This window comes from Pongo abelii, chromosome 22, assembly GCF_028885655.2.
Source record: "Pongo abelii isolate AG06213 chromosome 22, NHGRI_mPonAbe1-v2.0_pri, whole genome shotgun sequence".
NCBI lineage: Eukaryota > Metazoa > Chordata > Mammalia > Primates > Hominidae > Pongo > Pongo abelii.
In genome coordinates this window covers 22,884,599-22,904,089 of record NC_072007.2, presented here as the reverse complement: position 1 = coordinate 22,904,089, position 19,491 = coordinate 22,884,599, and the positions used below count along the sequence as shown (strand labels likewise).

At 43.7% G+C, this 19,491-nt stretch overlaps 1 long non-coding RNA gene across 1 annotated transcript in view; it reads left to right on the top strand.

Annotated features, from left to right (window-relative positions):
* The first annotated feature begins 7,669 nt into the window (after positions 1–7,669).
* Positions 7,670–19,491, top strand: part of LOC129052404 (uncharacterized) — a 34,435-nt gene continuing 22,613 nt past the window's right edge. The window contains exon 1 of the long non-coding RNA XR_010138859.1: positions 7,670–9,762. This is a non-coding gene — a long non-coding RNA (uncharacterized LOC129052404). The remainder of the gene's footprint in view (positions 9,763–19,491) is intronic.

Sequence of the window (19,491 nt, the reverse complement as noted above, 5' to 3'; positions counted from 1 at the left end):
CACGGGGCAAGCTGGATAAAGAACCAAGACCCACTGGAGTATGCTGTCTTTAAGAAACCCATCTCACGTGCAGTGCCATACATAGGCTCAAAATAAAGGAATGGGGAAAAATATTTCAAGCAAATGGAAAACAGAAAAAAGCAGGTGTTGCACTCCTAGTTTCTGACAAAACAGACTATACCAACAAAGATAAAAAAAGAGAAGGACATTACAAAGGTGGTCCAGACCTTTGATAAATCTCATTGCTTGATACCAACCTGGGCTGCTTTAATTGCCCAAACCCATAGGATAATTTGCTGAGGTTGTGGAGCTTCTCCCCTGCAGAGAGTCCCTGATCTCCCAAAATTAGGTAGAGGTCTAAGGTTGGTTTTGCTGTACAACTCCTTTTCAGAAGTTTTACTCATTTCCAACAAGGAAGGCAAATTTTCCTGCTTCCATGACAATGGAGAGCAGGCACCTCCTTTCCTGAGTTTCAGCTTGCTTCTGACAGGGAAGGTGAGTGTAAGTTTTTTCCAGCTTCTAAGATGGCAGAGAACGATCACCAGCCTGAGCCATATTTCCAGGTAAGTAGCTGAATTAGAGTTTTGTCTTAAAGTTTTTCCTTAATGGTTAAAATTTAAGATTACCCATCAGCTGCTTTTAATTTCTCCTTACCATTAGAACACTCAGTAATCATATGAATTGTGCATTTGTTTGTTTTGCTTAACTCTTTTTGTTTGTTTATGTTTGGGGCTTTATTGTTGTTGTTTCACTTTTCTCCCATCTCTTCCTGACTTGGTCAAATCCAAAGGAATGTTCCAAATTGTGGGGAGCAAGGCATTTGAAATGGCTAAAACTCCTGTGGCTGAAAAAAACAAAAAAACAAAAAACACACACAAAAAACAAAAACCCAAAAAAACAAAAAAAGCAAAAAAAAAAAAAAAACCAACAACAACAAAAAAACTCCCAAAACACACACAAAAAACAAAAAACAAAAAATCCAGTTGGAAATTTTTTAAAACTTTTTTTTTTATAAGGGTCTCATCTACATAACAAGGCCATCTTTTGCTAGCAAAGGCCAAACTGAAGGAGTAATGGTGGCAACCCAATGTGAAGATTCTGCCCTGTTCACTACAGAAACCTGAGTTTGGTTCCTAAGTCTAGTTCTTTCTGTTTGATATTTGTGTTACTTTTAAAATATCAGCAGTTTGTCCCAGCTATGATGTGGTAGTAAGAGACTCAAAACGATTTTCTTTACAAGTTCTATGATTAAAAGCTTAATTAAAAGAAAATTTCTTTTTTTAAAATTGTACTTTAAGTTCTGGGGTACATGTGCAGAACACGCAGGTTTGTTACATAGGTATACACATGCCATGGTGGCTTGCTGCACCCATCAACCCATGATCCACATTAGGTATTTGTCCTAATGCCATCCCTCTCCTAGCCCCCCACCCTGACAGGCCCTGGTGTGTGATGTTCCCCTTCCTGTGTCCATGTGTTCTCATTGTTCAACTCCCACTTACAAGTGAGAACATGCGGTGTTTGGTTTTCTGTTCTTGTGTTAGTTTGCTGAGAATGATGGTTTCCAGCTTCATCCATGTCCCTGCAAAGGACATGAACTCATCCTTTTTTATGGCTTCATAGTATTCCATAGTGTATATATACCACATTATCCAGTCTACCACTGATGGGAATTTGGGTTGGTTCCAAGTCTTTGCAGTTGTGAACCGTGCTGCAGTAAACATACGTGTGCATGTGTCTTTATATTAGAATGATATATTATTCTTTCAGTACCCAGTAATGGGATTGCTGGGTCAAATGTATTTCTAGTTGTAGATCCTTGAGGAATCATCACACTGTCTTCCACAATGGTTGAACTAATTTATACTCCCACCAGGAGTATAAAAGCGTTCCTATTTCTCCACGTCCTCTCCAGCATCTGTTGTTTCCTGATCTTTTAATGATGGCCATTCTGAGTGGCGTGAGATTGTATCTCATTGTGGTTCTGATTTCCATTTCTCTAATGACCAGTGATGATGTGCTTTGCTTCATGAGTTCTTTGGCTGCATAAATGTCTTCTTTGGGAAGCGTCTGTTCATATCATTTGCCCACTTTTTCATGGGGTTGTTTATTTTCTTGTAAATTTGTTTAAGTGCTTTGTAGATTCTGCATATTAGCCCTTTGTGAGATGGATAGATTGCAAAAATTTTCTCCCATTCTGTGGGTCGCCTGTTCACTCTGATGATAGTTTCTTTTGCTCTGCAGACACTCTTTAGCTTAATTAGATCCCATTTGTCAATTTTGGCTTTTGTTGCCTTTGCTTTTGGTGTTCTAGTGATGAAGTCTCTGCCCATGCCTATGTCCTGAATGGTATTGCCTAACACAAGGACATTTCTGTGCCTGAGTGTCATACCACCCAAAGTGATTTATAGAGTCAGTGCTATCCCCATCAAGCTACCACTGACTTTCTTCAAAAAATTAAAAAAACTACTTTAAATTTCATATGGAACCAAAAAAGAGTCCGCATAGCCAGGACAATCCTAAGCAAAAAGAACAAAGCTGGAGGCATCACAGTACCTGACTTCAAACTACTCTGCAAGGCCACAGTAACGTAAACAGCATGGTACTGGTACCAAACCAGGTATACAGACCAATGGAACAGAACAGAGGTCTCAGAAATGACACCACACATGTAAAACCACAAGATCTTTGACAAAACTGACAAAAGTAAGCACTGGGGAAAGGATTGCCTATTTAATAAATGGTGTTAGGAAAACTGGCTAGCCATATGCAGAAAACTGAAACTGGGCCACTTCCTTACACTTTATACAAAAATTAGCTTAAGAAGGATAAAAAGAGTTAAATGTAAGACCTAAAAGCAAAAAACCTAGAAGAAAACATAGGCCACCAGCCTTAGGGTAAATGCACTTGTAGTGAAATGCATGGTACAAACACGCATCCCCTGCTTCCTTGAGTGGGTGAGGTTGGTGGCTGGTCCATCTGCTCCAGGTGGACCCTTACATAGGTGGCTGGTTGCTCTTTGAAGCAGCTTGGCCTTGCCTGGCATGCACAAGCTTCAGTGCAACAACTGTCCTATAAATGGAGCCACACAGAGGAAATGAGCAGCAGGCTTAGGACCAGGGTGTGCACTGCCTTTGGGGCTCCAGTCCGTGCCTCAGGGATGGTATGGCACTGCGAGCTTCTTGGTTGCCAAGAGGAAGACCACAGGTCGTTTTGAGAAGGACTTCATGTTCAAGTGCAGAAAGCAGCCAGGATTATCATCTAGGGTACTTGTTCCTTCTGTGGCCCTGGCTAGAATTAGAATTTGGGCCAATGCAGGACAAGCTCACTCGGAGCAGTGTGGCAGTACCTCGGGCCTGCGTGTGCCAGGCAAGGCCAAGCTGGCTCAAAAAGCAACCAGCCACCTCTGCAAGGGTGCACCTGCAGCAGGTGGACCAGCCACAAACCTCACTCAACCAAGGAAGTAGATGGCCTGGTTCCCACAGCTCTAGTGGCTGCCACGTGATGACTGATAGAGCAGACGCCTTAGGAAAAGCAGATGGCCCTGTGGCCCTACCTTTAGGGAGGAAGAAGTGATGTCCATGTCTGGCTGCTAGTTGGTGACTGGTGCACCTGCTCCTGGCACACCCTTGCAGAGGTGGCTGGTTGCTCTTTGAGCCAGCTTGGCCTTGCCCCGGCATGCACAAGTTTCAGTGCAACAACTGTGCTACAAATGGAGCCACAGAGAGGAAATAAGCAGCAGGCTCAGGAGCAGGGTGTGTCCTGCCTTTGGGGCTCCAATCCATGTCTCAGGGGTCGTATGTCACTGCAGCCTTCTTGGTTGCCAAGAGGCAGACCACAGGCCGTCTTGAGGAGGACTTGACTTTCAAGGGCAGAAAGCAGCCAGGATTACTATCCAGGGGACTCGGCCTTCTGTGGCCCTGGCCAGACTTAGAATTTGTGCCAAGGCAGGACAAGCTCACTCAGTGCAGCGTGTCAGTAGCTGGGACCTATGCATGCCAGGCAAGGCCAAGCTGGCTCAAAGAGCAACCAGCCACCTCTGCAAGGCTGCGCCCAGAGCAGGCGGAGCATCCACCACCTCACCCACTGAAGGAAGTGGGGATGGCCAGGTTCCCACAGCCTGAGTGACTGCCACCTAATTGCTGATGGAGCAGAGGCCTTAGGAAAAGCAGATGGCACTGTGGCCCAACCTTTAGGGAGGAAGAAGTGGTGTCCATGTCTGGCTGCTAGTTGGTGACTGGTGTGCCTGCTCCTGGCACACCCTTGCAGAGGTGGCTGGTTGCTCTTTGAGCCAGCTTGGCCTTTCCTGGCATGCACAAGCCTCAGTGCGACAACTGTGCTACAAATGGAGCCATATAGAAATGAGCAGCAGGCTCAGGAGCAGGGTGTGCCCTGCCTTTGGGGCTCCAGTCTATGCCTCAGGTGTCATGTGGCACTGCGGGCTTCTTGGTTGCCAAGAGGCAGACCACAGGCCATCTTGAGGAGGACTTTATGTTCAAGTGCAGAAAGCAGCCAGGATTACCATCCAGGGGTGCCTTCTGTAGCCCTGACCAGAACTTGCAGAGGTCGCTGGTTGGTCTTTGAGCCAGCTTGGCATCCCTGGCATGCACAGGCCCCAGGTAGTAACACGCTGCTCCGAGTGAGCTTGTCCTGCCTTGGCTGCCACCTAATTGCTGATGGAGCAGAGGCCTTAGGAAAAGCAGATGGCACTGTGGCCCACCTTTAAGGTAGAAGAAGTGATGTCCATGTCTGGCTGCTAGTTGGTGACTGGTGCACCTGCTCCTGGCACACCCTTGCAGAGGTGGCTGGTTGCTCTTTGAGCCAGCTTGGCCTTGCCCGGCATGCACAAGCTTCAGTGCAACAAGTGTGCTACAAATGGAGCCACAGAGAGGAAACAAGCAGCAGGCTCAGGAGCAGGGTGTGTGCTGCCTTTGGGGCTCCAGTCCATGCCTCGGGTTGTGTGGCACTGCGGGCTTCTTGGTTGCCAAGAGGCAGACCACAGGCCGTCTTGAGGAGGACTTTACGTTCAAGGGCAGAAAGCAGCCAGGATTACCATCCAGGGGACTCGGCCTTCTGTGGCCCTGGCCAGACTTAGAATTTGTGCCCAGGCAGGATAAGCTCACTCAGAGCAGCGTGTCAGTAGCTGGGGCCTATGCATCCAGGCAAGGCAAAGTTGGCTCAAAGAGCAACCAGTCACCTCTGCAAGGGTGCGCCTCGAGCAGGTGGAGCATCCACCACCTCACCCACTCAAGGAAGTGGGGCTGGCCAGGTTCCCACAGCCTGAGTGTGCCACCTTATTGCTGATGGAGCAGAGCCCTTAAGAAAAGCAGATGGCACTGTGGCCCTACCTTTAGGGTGAAAGAAGGGATGTACAGGTCCGGACGCTAATTGGTGACTGGTACACTGGCTCCTGGCACACCCTTGCAGAGGTGGCTGGTTTCTCTTTGAGCCAGCTTGGCCTTGCCCGGCATGCACAAGCTTCAGTGCAACAACTTTCCTACAAATGGAGCCATGTAGAGGAAACAAGCAGCAGGCTCAGGAGCAAGGCGTACCCTGCCTTTGGGGCTCCAGTCCATGCCTCAGGCATCACATGGCACTGCAGGCTTCTTGGTTGCCAAGAGGCAGACCACAGGCCATCTTGGGGAGGACTTTATGTTCAAATGCAGAAAGCAGCCAGGATTACCATCCGGGGGGCCTTCTGTAGCCCTGGCCAGACCTTGCGGGGGTGGCTGGTTGGTCTTTGAGCCAGCTTGGCATCCCTGGCATGCACAGGCCCCAGGTACTAACACTGCTCCGAGTGTGCTTGTCCTGCCTTGGCTGCCACCTAATCCCTGATAGAGCAGAGGCCTTAGGAAAAGCAAATGGCACTGTGGCCCACCTTTAGGGTAGAAGAACTAATGTACCATGTCCGGCCGCTAGTTGGTAACTGGTGCACCTGCTCCTGGCACACCCTTGCAGAGGTGGCCGGTTGCTCTTTGAGCCAGCTTGGCCTTGCTGGGCATGCACAAGCTTCAGTGCAACAACTGTGCTACAAATGGAGCCACAGATAGTAAACAAGCAGCAGGCTGAGGAGCAGGGTGTGCGCTGCTTTCGGGGCTCCAATCCATGCCTCAGGGCTCCTATGGCACTGCCCGATTCTTGGTTGCCAAGAGGCCAACCACAGGCCATCTTGAGAAGGACTTTCTGTTCCACTGCAGAAAGCAGCCAGGATTACCATCCAGGGGACTTGGCCTTCTGTGGCCCTGGCCAGACTTAGAATTTGTGCCAAGGCAGGACAAGCTCACTTGGAGCAGCGTGTTAGTACCTCAGGCCTGTGCATTCCAGGCAATGCCAAACTGGCTCAGAGAGCAATCAGCCGCCTCTGCAGGGGTGCGCCTGGAGGAGGTGGACCAGCCACCAGCCTCACCCAGTCAAGGAAGTGGATGACCAGGTTCCCACAGCCCGAGTGGCTGCCACCTGATGGCTGATGGAGCAAAGGCCTTAGGAAAAGCAGATGGCCCTGTGGCCCTACCTTTATGGTAGAAAAACTGATGTTCCATGTCCTGCAGCTAGTGAGGTTGGTGGCTGTTCCACCGGCTTCTGGCATACCCTTGCAGAGGTGGCTGGTTGCTCTTTGAGCCCTCTTAGCCTTGCCCAGCATGCACAAGCCTCAGTGCAACTACTTTGCTACGAATGGAACCATATAGAGGAAAGGAGCAACAGTCTCAGGAGCAAGGTGTATGCTGCCTTTGGGGGCTCCAGTCCATGCCTCAAGGGTCGTATGTCACTGCGGGCTTCTTGGTTGCCAAGAGGCAGACCACAGGCCGTCTTGAGAAGGACTTTATGTTCAAGTGCAGAAAGCAGCCAGGATTGCCACCCTCGAGACTCTGCCTTTTGTGGCCCTGGCCAAACTTAGAATTTGACCCTAGACAGGACAAGCTCACTTGGAGTAGCGTGTCCATAGCTGGGGTCTGTGCATGCCAGGCAAGGCTAAGCTGGCTCAAAGAGCAACCAGCCACCTCTGCAAGGGTGCGCCTAGAGCAGGTGGAGCAGCCACCAGTTCACCCACTCCAGGAAGCCGGGGTATCCAGGTTCCCACAGCCTGAGTGGGTGCCACCTAATGGCTGATGAAGCAGAGGCCTTAGGAAAACCAGATGGCACTGTGGCCCTACCTTTATGGTAGAAGAGCTTATTTTTAGCCTGACTGGCAGCGTGTGAGGTTGGTGGCTGGTCCACCTGCTGCTGGCACATCCGTGCAAAGATAGCTGGTTGCACTTTGAGTCACCTTGCCCTTGCCCAAAATGCACAAGCCTTGGTGCAACAACTGTGCTACAAATGGAGCCATATAGAGGAAAGGAGCAGCAGGCTCAGGAGCAGGGTGTGCACTGCCTTTGGGCCTTCAGTCCATGCCTCATGGGTCGTATGACACTGCGGGCTTTTTTGTTGCCAAGAGGCAGACCACAGGTCGTCTTGTGGAGGACTTTATGTTCCAGTCCAGAAAGCAGCCAATATTACCACCCAGGGGACACGTGCTTCTGTGGCCCAGGCCAGACATAGAATTTGACAAAGTCAGGACAAGCTCACTCAGAGCAGCATGTCGGTCCCCAGGGCCTGTTCATGCCAGGCAAGGCCAAGCTGGCTCAAAGAGCAAGCAGCCACCTCTGTAAGGGTGTGCCTGGAGCAGGTGGAGCAGCCACCAACCTCACCCACTCAAAGAAGCAGGGATGGCCAGGTTCCAACAGCCTGAGTGGCTGCCACCTGATGGCTGATGGAGCAGAGGTCTGAGGAAAAGCAGATGACACTGCTTTGTAGTGCCCTTCTTTGTCTCTCTTGATCTTTTTCAGTTAAAGTCTGTTTTATCAGAGACTAGGATTGCAAACCCTGCTTTTTTTTGCTTTCTGTTTGCTTGGTAAATATCCTCCATCCCTTCATTTTAAGCCTATGTGTGTCTTTGCACATGAGATGGATCCTGAATACAGGAAACCAATGGGTCTTTACTCTTTATCCAACTTGCCAGTCTGTGTCTTTTAACTGGGGCATTTAGCCCATTTACATTTAAGTTTAGTATTGTTACATGTGAAATTTATCCTGTCATGATGTTGCTAGCTTTTTATTTTTCCCATTAGTTAATGCAGTTTTTTTATAGTGTCAATGGTCTTTACAATTTGATATGTTTTTGTAGTGGCTGGTATTGGTTGTTCCTTTCCATGTTTAGTGCTTCCTTCAGGAGCTCTTGTAACGCAAGAATGTGGATTTATTTCTTGTAAGGTAAATATGTGGATTTATTTCTCGGTGCTGTATTCTATGGCCTTTACCCCAAGAATCATTACTTTTTAAAATGCAATTCAAATTAGCATAAAACATTTACAGCCTAGGGAAAGGCTTGTGGCATTAGAATACTTATTTATAGGATTATTTTGTGTTTTTTTGAGATATGGTCTTTGTCATTGAGGCAGAAGTGCAGTGGTTTGATCATAATTCACCACAGCCCTAAACTCTGAGTCCAAGCCATCCTTTTGCCTTAATCTCCCAACTAGTTGGATCTACAAGCATAAGGCATCATGCCTGGCTAATTTTTTTACATGTTTTTTTTTGTTGTTGTTGAGATTATGGTATCACTGTGTTGCTCTAGCTGATCTCAAATTCCTGACCTCAAGGGATCTTTCTGCCACAGCCTCCTAAAGTGCTAGGATTACATGCATGATACACCATGCCTATTGTAGAGTATTACATTATTTTCAAAGTCTTATTCTAAGAGCCATTTATTGACTTTGGCCTAAATAACTCAATATAATATCCCTGAAACTTTTTTTGACAAATTTTGGGGCATTATGATGAGAGAAGGGGGTTTGAAACTTTCTAATAAGAGTTAACTTAGAGCCATTTAAGAAGGAAAAAACACAAATTATAAGAAAAATAAAAGTAAGATCAAGTGCAAAAGTTGTGTGGCAAAGATGATGAGAGTAAAGAATATATGTTTGTGACTCATGGTGGCTTTTACTTTGTTCTTGAATTTCTGAGTACGGGTTAACATTTAAAGAATCTACATTATAGATAACATTTTATTGCAAGTAAATGTATTTCAAAATTTGTTATTGGTTTCGTATGAGATTATTCTCAGCCTACTTCATTATCAAGATATATTATTTTATTAATGTAGTTTGATGATCTTACAGCAAAACTGGAAGCTGTATCTTCAAAATATGTCTATTTGACTAAAAAGAAGTTATTCAACAGGAGTTATTATCTATGAAAAAAGTACAACAGGAATATAAAAAACTTGAAGAGGATAAAAAGATGTTGGAAGAAGTAATGTTAAGTCTTAAAAAACATATGGAAAGTACACATTGGTGAAGACACATGGTGAAGTACAAAAATATAAATCGGATCAAGAAGAAAGGGCAGTGCAGGCAATAGAAAAATTAGTAGAAATCCCTTTACAGGTTAGTTTGTAAAATCGGGTAAGTTTATTTATAAAGTGCTTTCATTTATTTCACTGCAAATTATATTTTGGATATATATATATATTGTGTTTCCTCTGCCTCTCTTATAGCAATTTGCCTTGTAGAGTTCTAGCAAAAAGGTGGCATCTGTTTTTACTTTCAAATATTTAAATTTCCATCATTATAACAAAATCGATTTTTCAGAGTAATGATTCTCACTGTGGAGTCATTTGATTATTAAGACCCGTTGGCACAAGATTACATCCTCTGACTATAAAAATCCTGGAAGAAAACCTAGGAAATATTCGTCTGGACATCGCACTTGGCAATGAATTTATGGGTAAGTCCTCAAAAGCAATTGCCAGAAAAATGAAAATTGACAAGTGTGATTTAATTAAACTAAAGAGCTGCTTCTGCACAGCATGAGAAACTCTCAAGGGGGATTGAACAGACAGCCTACAGAATGGAAGAAAATATTCACACACTATGCATACAGCAAAGGCCTATTATTCAGAATCTATGAGACTTAGACAAATCAACAAGCAAAAAATAACCCCATTAAAAAACGGGCAAAGAACATGAACAGTTCTCAAAAGAACACATATGTGGCCAACAAACATATTAACACATGCATACGATCACTAATCATTAGAGAATGCAAAACAAAACATCAATGAGATACCATCTCACACCAGTTAGAATGACTTCTGTTAAAAAGTAAAAATAATAAAAATATTTAAATATTCAATATTAGAATGTTATTTAGGTTGAGATAAATTTGTCATTATTCTCAAAACATGGATATTTAAGAATAACCTTACTTCACATGTAATAACACAACAACCACCTTAAAAAATAAAAGCTGGGGCCTAGCACGGTGTCTCAAGTCTGTAATCCCAGCACTTTGGGAAGCTGAGGTGGGCCAGATCATGAGGTCAGGAGCTTGAGACAAGCCTGGCCAACATGGTGAAACCCCATCTCTACTAAAAATACAAAAATTAATTAGGCGTGGTGGTGGGCACCTGTAATCCCAGCTACTTGGGAGGCTGAGGCAGGAGAATCATTGGAACCTGGGAGGTGGAGGTTGCAGTGAGCTGAGATCAGGCCATTGCACTCCAGCCTGGGCAACAGGGTGAGACTCCATCTCAAAAATAAATAAATAAATAAATAAATAAATAAATAAAATTAAATGAAGAAAAACAAAAGCTGGAAGTTCTATGAAAATATTAATGCATGTACCATCTTTTGAAAATGTTCATGGTTTCTCTAGAGATTTCAATACCTATTCTAGCTTATTATAGTAACCTATAATTTGTATTATACCAACTATGGTATAAAAACCTTAAAATGTATATTTCTGTTTTCCTCTCTCCTTTATACTATTTATGTCATGCATTATAGTCTCAAATATTATGAATTCCATAACATAAAGTTACTCTTTTTTTAAAAAAAATAAGACAATTATCTTTAGAGCAATGTAAAATAATTGGGCTATATATCTTTATATCTTCTCTGGCACTCTTTATTTCTTTGTGTAGTTTCAACTTTCATCTGCTTCCATATTCCTTTTGCCTCAAGAAATGATTTTGACATTTATTTTAGTGCAGACCTGTTAGCAAGGGACTCTTCCAGTGTTAATCTGAAAATGTCTTCATTTAATTGTTATTTTCGCTATATAGTTAATCGATATAAGATTGGGGGTTGACTTTTTTTCAGTTATTTAAAAATTTTGTGTCATTGGTTTCTGACTTGTAGAGTTGCTGACAAGCAGTTCACTGTAATGTCTGTTTCTGTTTATCTCTCTACAGTGTTCCTATTTTTCTGTGACTGAATTCAAGATTTTTGCTAATCGTTGGTTTTCAGCAGTTTGACTAGTGTGTTTATTCTAGCGTTCTTTAAATTTTGTATTAATCTTTCTTGGATCTTTTTGAGGTTATTTGGTCTCCTTAGTCATCATTTTCAAATTTTTCTTCTCTTACATTCTGTTTTTACTCTCCTGGGATTCCAATTAATTGTATTTTAGTCAATTTCATATTACCAGAGAATTATTCGATTCACTGGAGTATTTTGTTTGCTTGGCTCATTGGTTTATTTTGTTTTTCTCTTTCCACCCTTTGTGCTACCATTCAAATAATTTGTATTGACATAGCATAAAATTTACTGCTTCTTTCTTTAGCTCTGATGACCAGTCTGCTAATCAGCTTGCTGTTGTAATTCTTCATCTCTGTTCTCATGCTTTCACTTATTTCTAGCTTTTGCCTTTTACTGTTCTCATCTCTGCTGAAATTCCTCATTTTTCCATACATGTTGTCTTTTTTTAAGTAGATTCTTTAACATTTATATCATTATTATTTTAAATTAGTTGCATTTAGTTCCAACATCTGAATTGTCTCTGAATTTGATTCTGTTGACTTTTTATCTTTTGAAAATATTATAACCCATAACTCAAATTTCTAACTTGCTTTTACGTGTCTTCCAATTTCTCAAAAATGCAAATCATGAGATGTAGAAAAACAGTAGATCATGAGATAATTATGTCGAGATTGTTTTATGTTTCTGTTTCATTTTGGTTTGTCTCATGCTGTTAGTGTGGATAGGAACAAAGGTTGGTTTTTGCTGCGGTGTCTGAAACATTCAGTGAACGAAGTAACTCAGATTTCTCCAGCAGTAGGCTGCTATATCATGTGCCTTGTGTGGGGCCTTAGGCTCTGGAGGGCATATGCCAATGCTCCTGTTCCACAGTTATCTTTCCATAGTCCTTACCACATATGTCATAGGAGGGTCTCGCTCCACTTTTTTGTTCCTCTCTAACTATAGAACATCATTTTGTGTGTGTGTGTGACTAGGCAGAAAATTCAGGTTGGGGGCAGAGGGATGATTCATGTTATTTTTGAGCCAGTTTCATCACTGGACACTCAGAGAAGGGGTATTTTTAGTACTTCCTGATTCTTATTCTAGTGGGAGTCAAACTGTCTCTTATCTGTGTTGTTTTTTGAGGAAGAAATAATACCTTGCCCTCCTCCCACCTCAGTGGTAGAAAACCTTTGATTTATATCATTGCAAGTTTTCAACCCCACAATAAGGGCATACTCTTTTATTTCTCCTTCCATAGGAACAATGCACCTTCGTCTGTGGTCACCGGATGGAGACTTTCCAACCCTTTACCACAGTAGCACGACTCTGCATTAGTGCAAAATCCTGGGCCCCAAAACAATCCTTGTTCCTCTCCTGATGGAGAAGTATTTTTCTTGCATCCCTCCCCCAGAAGCAGTGATCCTCTGCCTGGTCTCAGGTGGGATAGGGTATGGTATGAGAGGTTCCTTAACCTTATCGGAAAGCTGATGTGTTTTGCTTCTTCTTATCTCCCAGAAACAGTAGACTTTTGCGTGGGTTCATGGACCCAGATGGTTTTTTGCCACAGAAAATTAAGAGTTTTGATTCTTAGGAGAGAAGCAAATGTTCATGTAGTCAATTTTTTTCTTATTTATTTTTTGCTTTGTTTTCTTATTTCAGTAATGATGAGTTGAATATGATCATTATTTTCCACTTACGCCGCTTGCAACTCTAATATTTTGTTTTTATTAGCCCCCCTTTGACAGTTCAGCACTAAATCAAATGCAGATGATCATCAGTTGTGTGAATAAAGTGTTTTTATTGAGAACAAAATTGTTGATATAGACACAAATTAGGATATTATCCTATTTAGCACAATATGTCACTGGCTCAAAATGTAAAATCCTCTTTAGGCTGAAGAAAGAATGGTTCTTAAAACTATTGTCCCTTTTTGACAAATAAAAAAACCCAATGCTTTTTATCTCATGGATATATTATTAAAATAATTACATACCTGATCTTCATTTTATGTTATCTCTCTTCAAGATATTTCCTTCAAAACTACTTTGACTGATTAGTGTCTTTTGAATTATGTTAGACTTTTGTATTTTCTCCACAAGCTCATCAGGGTAAATCCTGCCTTTACATTTTTTATAAAAATTCTCTTTTTTTTTCAAATCTTAGTTGAGCTGAAAGATTTCCACCAAATGTCTCCTATGCCACAAAGCCTTATTTTATTTATCTCCCCGTTCTGCTTGCTCAAGCTCATTTAGGAATATTTTTATTAAAACATTCATGCAATACTGTTTTTTAAAAAATCTGAACATATAGTATTTTCAATTTGAACACAAAGTAGTGCTCTAACTTGAAAACAAGTTTTAGAAACAAATGTTTCTAGAAGGAGAATCAACAGTGTCATAAATATCATAATCCAATTTTCCTGTTTGTACTAAAATATTAGCAAATATTTATTGAGAAATTGCTGTCTGCCTGAAAGTATAATGCTTTTGATACACATTATATCATAAAAACTATGTACTATTATTAGTAGTATCTTAAGAGTAAAAATATCGAGTCTTAGAGATGTTAAGCAATGTGCTCAAATAGCATAGGGAAAGTTGGAATTCTGAAATTCCGACTATGCCGTAGGTATGATAGGAGAATCAATGTTTGTCAAATGTAACTGTCAAGTCATTGTGGGGATTCAGAGACCTCTGATTGCTAGGGTCAATACACTTAAGCAGATCATGTCACTACTTAGTTAAATCTATTTCGTTAAAGCAAAATTCCACAAAGATTATTGGCACCAAAACCATTATTTTCCTTCCTTCCTTCCTTCCTCTCTCTCCTTCCTTCCTTCCTTCCTTCCTTCCTTTCTTTCTTTCTTTCTTTCTTTCTCTTTCTTTCTTTCTTTCTCTCTCTCTCTCTCTCTCTTTCTTTCTTCTTTTTCTTTCTTTTCTTTCTTTCTTTCTTCTTTCGAGACAGGGTCTCAGTCTGTTGCCCAAGCTGGAGTCCAGTGGCACAATCATGGCTTACTGCAGCCCCAGCTTCCCCAGGCTCAGGTGATCCTCCCACCTCATCCTCCTGAGTAGCTGGGACTACAGGCAAGCCACTATGCCTGGCTAAATTTTTTTTTTTTTGTAAAGATTGGGTTTCACCATGTTGCCGAGCCTGGTCTGCAACTCCTCAGCTCAAGCAATCCACCTGCCTTTGCCTCCCAAACTATTGGGATTCCAGGTGTAAGCCTCATGCCTGGACAAAAATATTATTTAACAAGTTCAATTTAACTATTAGATTTTGGACAATGAGGGATAGAATTTTCTACATCATAATTCATCTTGGGTTCTTTATTTAAAGTAATACATAAGGATTTCAATTCAATTCAAATATATTTATTAGCAAATTAAATGTCTTTTTCAGGATTCCAAACTTTTGTTGAAGACATAAATGTTAAATGATGTCACTGATTTTAATTAGATTAGCAGAAATGTATTCTGGTGTGTAATAACAGTGACAGAATGGGCTATTAATTTTATTTGCTTTCTCTTTCTCTCTTTCCCCTTTTTAAAATATTTTACTTTTTAGGCTCTTTGGAATCCTGCAGATATAATCATGATAATTAAACAAAACACTCAGAGAAACTGCCAACCCTAGGATGAAATATATTGTTACTGTGCTTTGGGATTAAAATAAGTAACTACAGTTAATAGAACTTTTATACTGATACACAGACACTAAAAAGGGAAAGGGTTTGGATGAGAAGCTCTGCTATGTAATCAAGAATCTCAGCCACTCATTTCTGTAGGAGCTGCAGGAGCTCCCTGTAAAGAGAGGTTATGGAGTCTGTAGCTTCAGGTAAGATACTTAAGACCCTTCAGAGTTTCTCCATTTTTCCCATAGTTTCCCCAAAAAGGTTATGACACTTTATAAGAATGCTTCACTTGTGAAAAGCAAATATCAAAGTCTTCTTGTAAATTATATTTAAGGACAAATCTTTATTCCATGTTTAATTTATTTAGCTTCCCCTGTAGCTAATATTTCATGCTGAACACATTTTAAATGCTGTAAATGTAGATAATATAATTTATGGATCATTAATGCGTAGTTTAGAGAAAACGTCAAAAGAAATGGCCCCAGAATAAGCTTCTTGATTTGTAAAATTCTATGTCATTGGCTAAAATTTGTATAGCATCTCAAAATATAAATATATAGACATCTCAGGTAATATATTTTAAATAGCAAATTCCTGTTAGAAAATAATAGTACTTAACTAGATGAGAATAACAGGTCACCATTATTTGAATTGTCTCCTATTAATTTTTATTTTGTTGTGTTACTCATGTTTTACTTATGGGGGATATATATAACTTCCGCTGTTTTCAGAATTATTGTATGCAGTCTGTATGAGAATGCAACTTAAGTTTCCTTGATGCTTTTTCACACTTCTATTGCTAGAAATAAGAATACAGTAATATTGGCAAAGAAAATTGACCAGTTCAATAAAATTTTTTAGTAAATCTGATTGAAAATAAACATTGCTTGTGGCTTTCTTACATCAATATTGTTATGTTCTAGACTACCCTATCTGAAATTATGGCTTCGAAATTCCAATTATGTGCAAATGTGTAAAATATCAATATTTTATGTTCAAGCTGGGGCCTCCTGAGGCGTCCTGGGCTGAGAGGGAAAGATGCCAGCTCTGCAAGCCGGGGAGGGAACACCGCCATTGTTACAAGGACACACCGCCACATGGACACATGACCAGACTCACATGTACAGACACATGGAGACATTACCACATGGACACCGTCACACGGTCACATGGACACACTGGCATAGTCACATGGACGGGGACACAGACATACAGAGAAATCACCACACAGACACACTACCACACTATCACAGGGACACACAGACACACGGAGACATCACCACACTGTCAAATAGACGGACACACGGAGACATCACCACATGGACACACCGTCACACGGACACACTGGCATAGTCACATGGATGGACACACAGACATACAGAGAAATCACCACACAGACACACTACCACACTATAACAGGGACACAGACACACGGAAACATCACCACACTGTCAAATAGACACACGGAGACATCACCACATGGACACACCGTCAGACCACCACAGGGACACACAGACACACAAGAGACATCACTACACTGTCACATGGACACACCATCACACACACGAACACACAGACACACTGCCACATGGACACTGCCACACACAGACACGCCGCCACACTGTCACATGGACACACCTCCACACTGTCACACTACCACACACACTGCCATTTGGACACAAGGACACACAGACACAGATACAAAAACACTATCACATGGATACACCACCACACGGAAATGCGGACACACTGTCACACAGGCACACCACCACGCTGCCACACAGAGACACCACCACATGGTTGCCACACTTTCATGTGTCAGCTGGCGGTGTGGGCCCCACGACTCTGGGCTCTAATCGAGAAATTACTTGGGCATATAGTGAAGGCAAAATATTTTTTTTTTCCTGAGATGGAGTCTCGCTCTGTCCCCCAGGCTGGAATGCAGTGGTGCGATCTCCGCTCACTGCAAGCTCCGCCTCCGGGGTTCACGCCACTCTCCCGCCTCAGCCTCCCGAGTAGCTGGGACTACAGGCACCCGCCAACTTTTTGTGTGTTCTTAATAGAGACGGGGTTTCACCTTGCTAGCCAGGATGGTCTTGATCTCCTGACCTCGTGATCCGCCCACCTTGGCCTCCCAAAGTGTTGGGACTAGAGGCGTGAGCCACCGCGCCCGGCCAAGAATTTCTTTTATCTCCTGTGTCATTGCTTTGGCAGTGGAAACCCACGTGGCCTCTAAAGAGTGGGTCCCAAGGTCACGAAGGCCTGTGGGGTGGAGGGCAAGGTCTCTATTTCCAGGCTGGAATGGAGGAAGACGCGGCGGCCGAGTGGCTGCATGTCCTCGCAGCAGGCCCCTGAGGACCTTTATCCGCCTGAGCCGCGAATGTCCCTCAGGGGTGTCTAAAGTGCCCGGTGGGGCAGGGGGACCCATATAGGCCTTAGGAGCTCTGGCCAATTAGTGGTCAGTAAAACGCAGAGGTGAACACCATAGCACAACAGGTCCAGGAGAATTTTGCAAAAGCGCTAAGGATGCCCTTTTTTGTTCTCCCACTGCAAAACTGTTTTAAAAAGGAAAAAATCCAGCAATGTCTGGGGAAAGTCAGTACTGAGTGTCAGCGCGGGATGCTGCCGCTGATAAGATCCCGGCGTCCTGGCCGAAAGTGGCCTCGGGGACCACATCTCCGCGCACCATGTCAGCAAACGCCAGCGGTTTGTGGGCGGATGGCGTCCCTGCGGCCATCCCAGCTCCTGAGTGCGGAAGGACAGACAGGAGCGGGGACTTCTGGGTGTTCCTGGTGTCAGCCAGCTTGACGCCGTTGCTCCTCCTTGAAGTCCGGGATTTGGAGAAGCACCTGGTTCCTGATGGAGGCCGTGGGCCTCTTGGTTCCCGCTTACCAGGCAGCGGCGCCAGCCTAGTTCTCAGCCCCGCCCCGGATGGGCACCGCCTTCCATCACGCCAAAGACTTTACAAAACTGCCCTTCTTGGGGCCGGGAAACAGATCCTAGGCCTCCCTGGGGCCTGTGGCGCTGGCAGCAGCTCCACGTTGAGGGCGCCTGCAGCCCGCACCGCGGAGGGCTGGGGGTCCCTGAGCCTGGCGTGGGGAGGCCAATCCGCAGGTGCCGGGTGCCCGGTGCCGGTCGCAGTCTCAAAAGCGCCTGGAGGTGACATCCAGGAGCACCACCGCGCCGCCCGCAGGGAGACCCACGGAGAGGCGCACCCCCTAAGGCGGCCAAGGAAGAAGCAGAAGGACAGGAAAGCGCCCCAGAGCTCGATCTCAGGCCGCGAGCACCGACCAAGTTCCTGGTCTCCGGGAGGTCTTTTTTTTTTTTTTTTTAATTTCTCCATATTTCATTATTATTATTATTATTAACTTTTCAAGATGGATTAAAGACTTAAATGTTAGACCTAAAATCATAAAAACCCTAGAAGAAAACCTAGGTAATACCATTCAGGACATAGGCATGGACAAGGACTTCATGTCTAAAACACCAAAAGCAATGGCAACAAAAGCCAAAATTGACATATGGGATCTAATTAAAGTAAAGAGCTTCTGCACAGCAAAAGAAACTACCATTAGAGTGAACAGGCAACTTACAGAATGGGAGAAAATTTTTGCAATCTACCCATCTGACAAAGGGCTAATATCCAGAATCTACAAAGAACTTAAACAAATGTACAAGAAAAAATCAAACAATCACATCAAAAAGTGGGCGAAGGATATGAACAGACACTTATCAAAAGAAGACATTTATGCAGCCAACAGACACATGAAAAAATGCTCATCATCACTGGCCATCAGAGAAATGCAAATCAAAATCACAATCCGGGAGGTCTTGCCAAAGACGATCTGGGGTTTCCGGGCAACGTCCAGCATGAGCTAGAGCTTCTGGGACACAGTCAAGTGGCCCTTTGGAGATTCCACGGCCTCGGATCCTACTGCAGGATGCTCCACTGTGTCTGCCAGCCTCTGGCATTTTGCTGAGGGGTAACCTCGGAATGGCTAGAAATAAGAACACTGGGATGGCCCAGTCGTGCCCCAGGCATTCCCGCACACGTGGTGGCAAAGGCAGGTGGGCAGACAGAGTGCCCAGTCGGCTTGGTCAGAGTTCTTTCCAGGTTAGTGACAGACTTGGTCCCATGCTTGTGTCCTCTCATGTTTTCAGTTAACCTGCGGACACCCAGGGGCTCCTCCATCTCCACCGTGTTCTCCTCGGGCTGAAGCCCAAAGCCCCCCATTTTCTCCTCACACAGGTCTCAGAGCCACTTCTGCAGGCAGGAGGACAGGGTGTGGACTCAGTGTCTGACTTGGGAAGCCGCATCTGAAGGAACTGCTGGGTGACTATGGTCGTAAGTCAATCAAAGCAGACTTTCCCTGGCTTGCTGCGCTACATTGATTTTGTTTTCTTATTTTAAAAGAAGCAGAAGGGAGGTCCTAGGAAATTTGCCCAATGCAGATGCTGACAAGAGTGGTGACACGAAAAAGATTACCCAGAAGGAAAACAAGAACTATTTTCTAAACATCTGAAATCTGTGTAGGCTTTTGGAAAAGTGAAACTAGATGCAAAGCACAATGATGTAATTCTGGC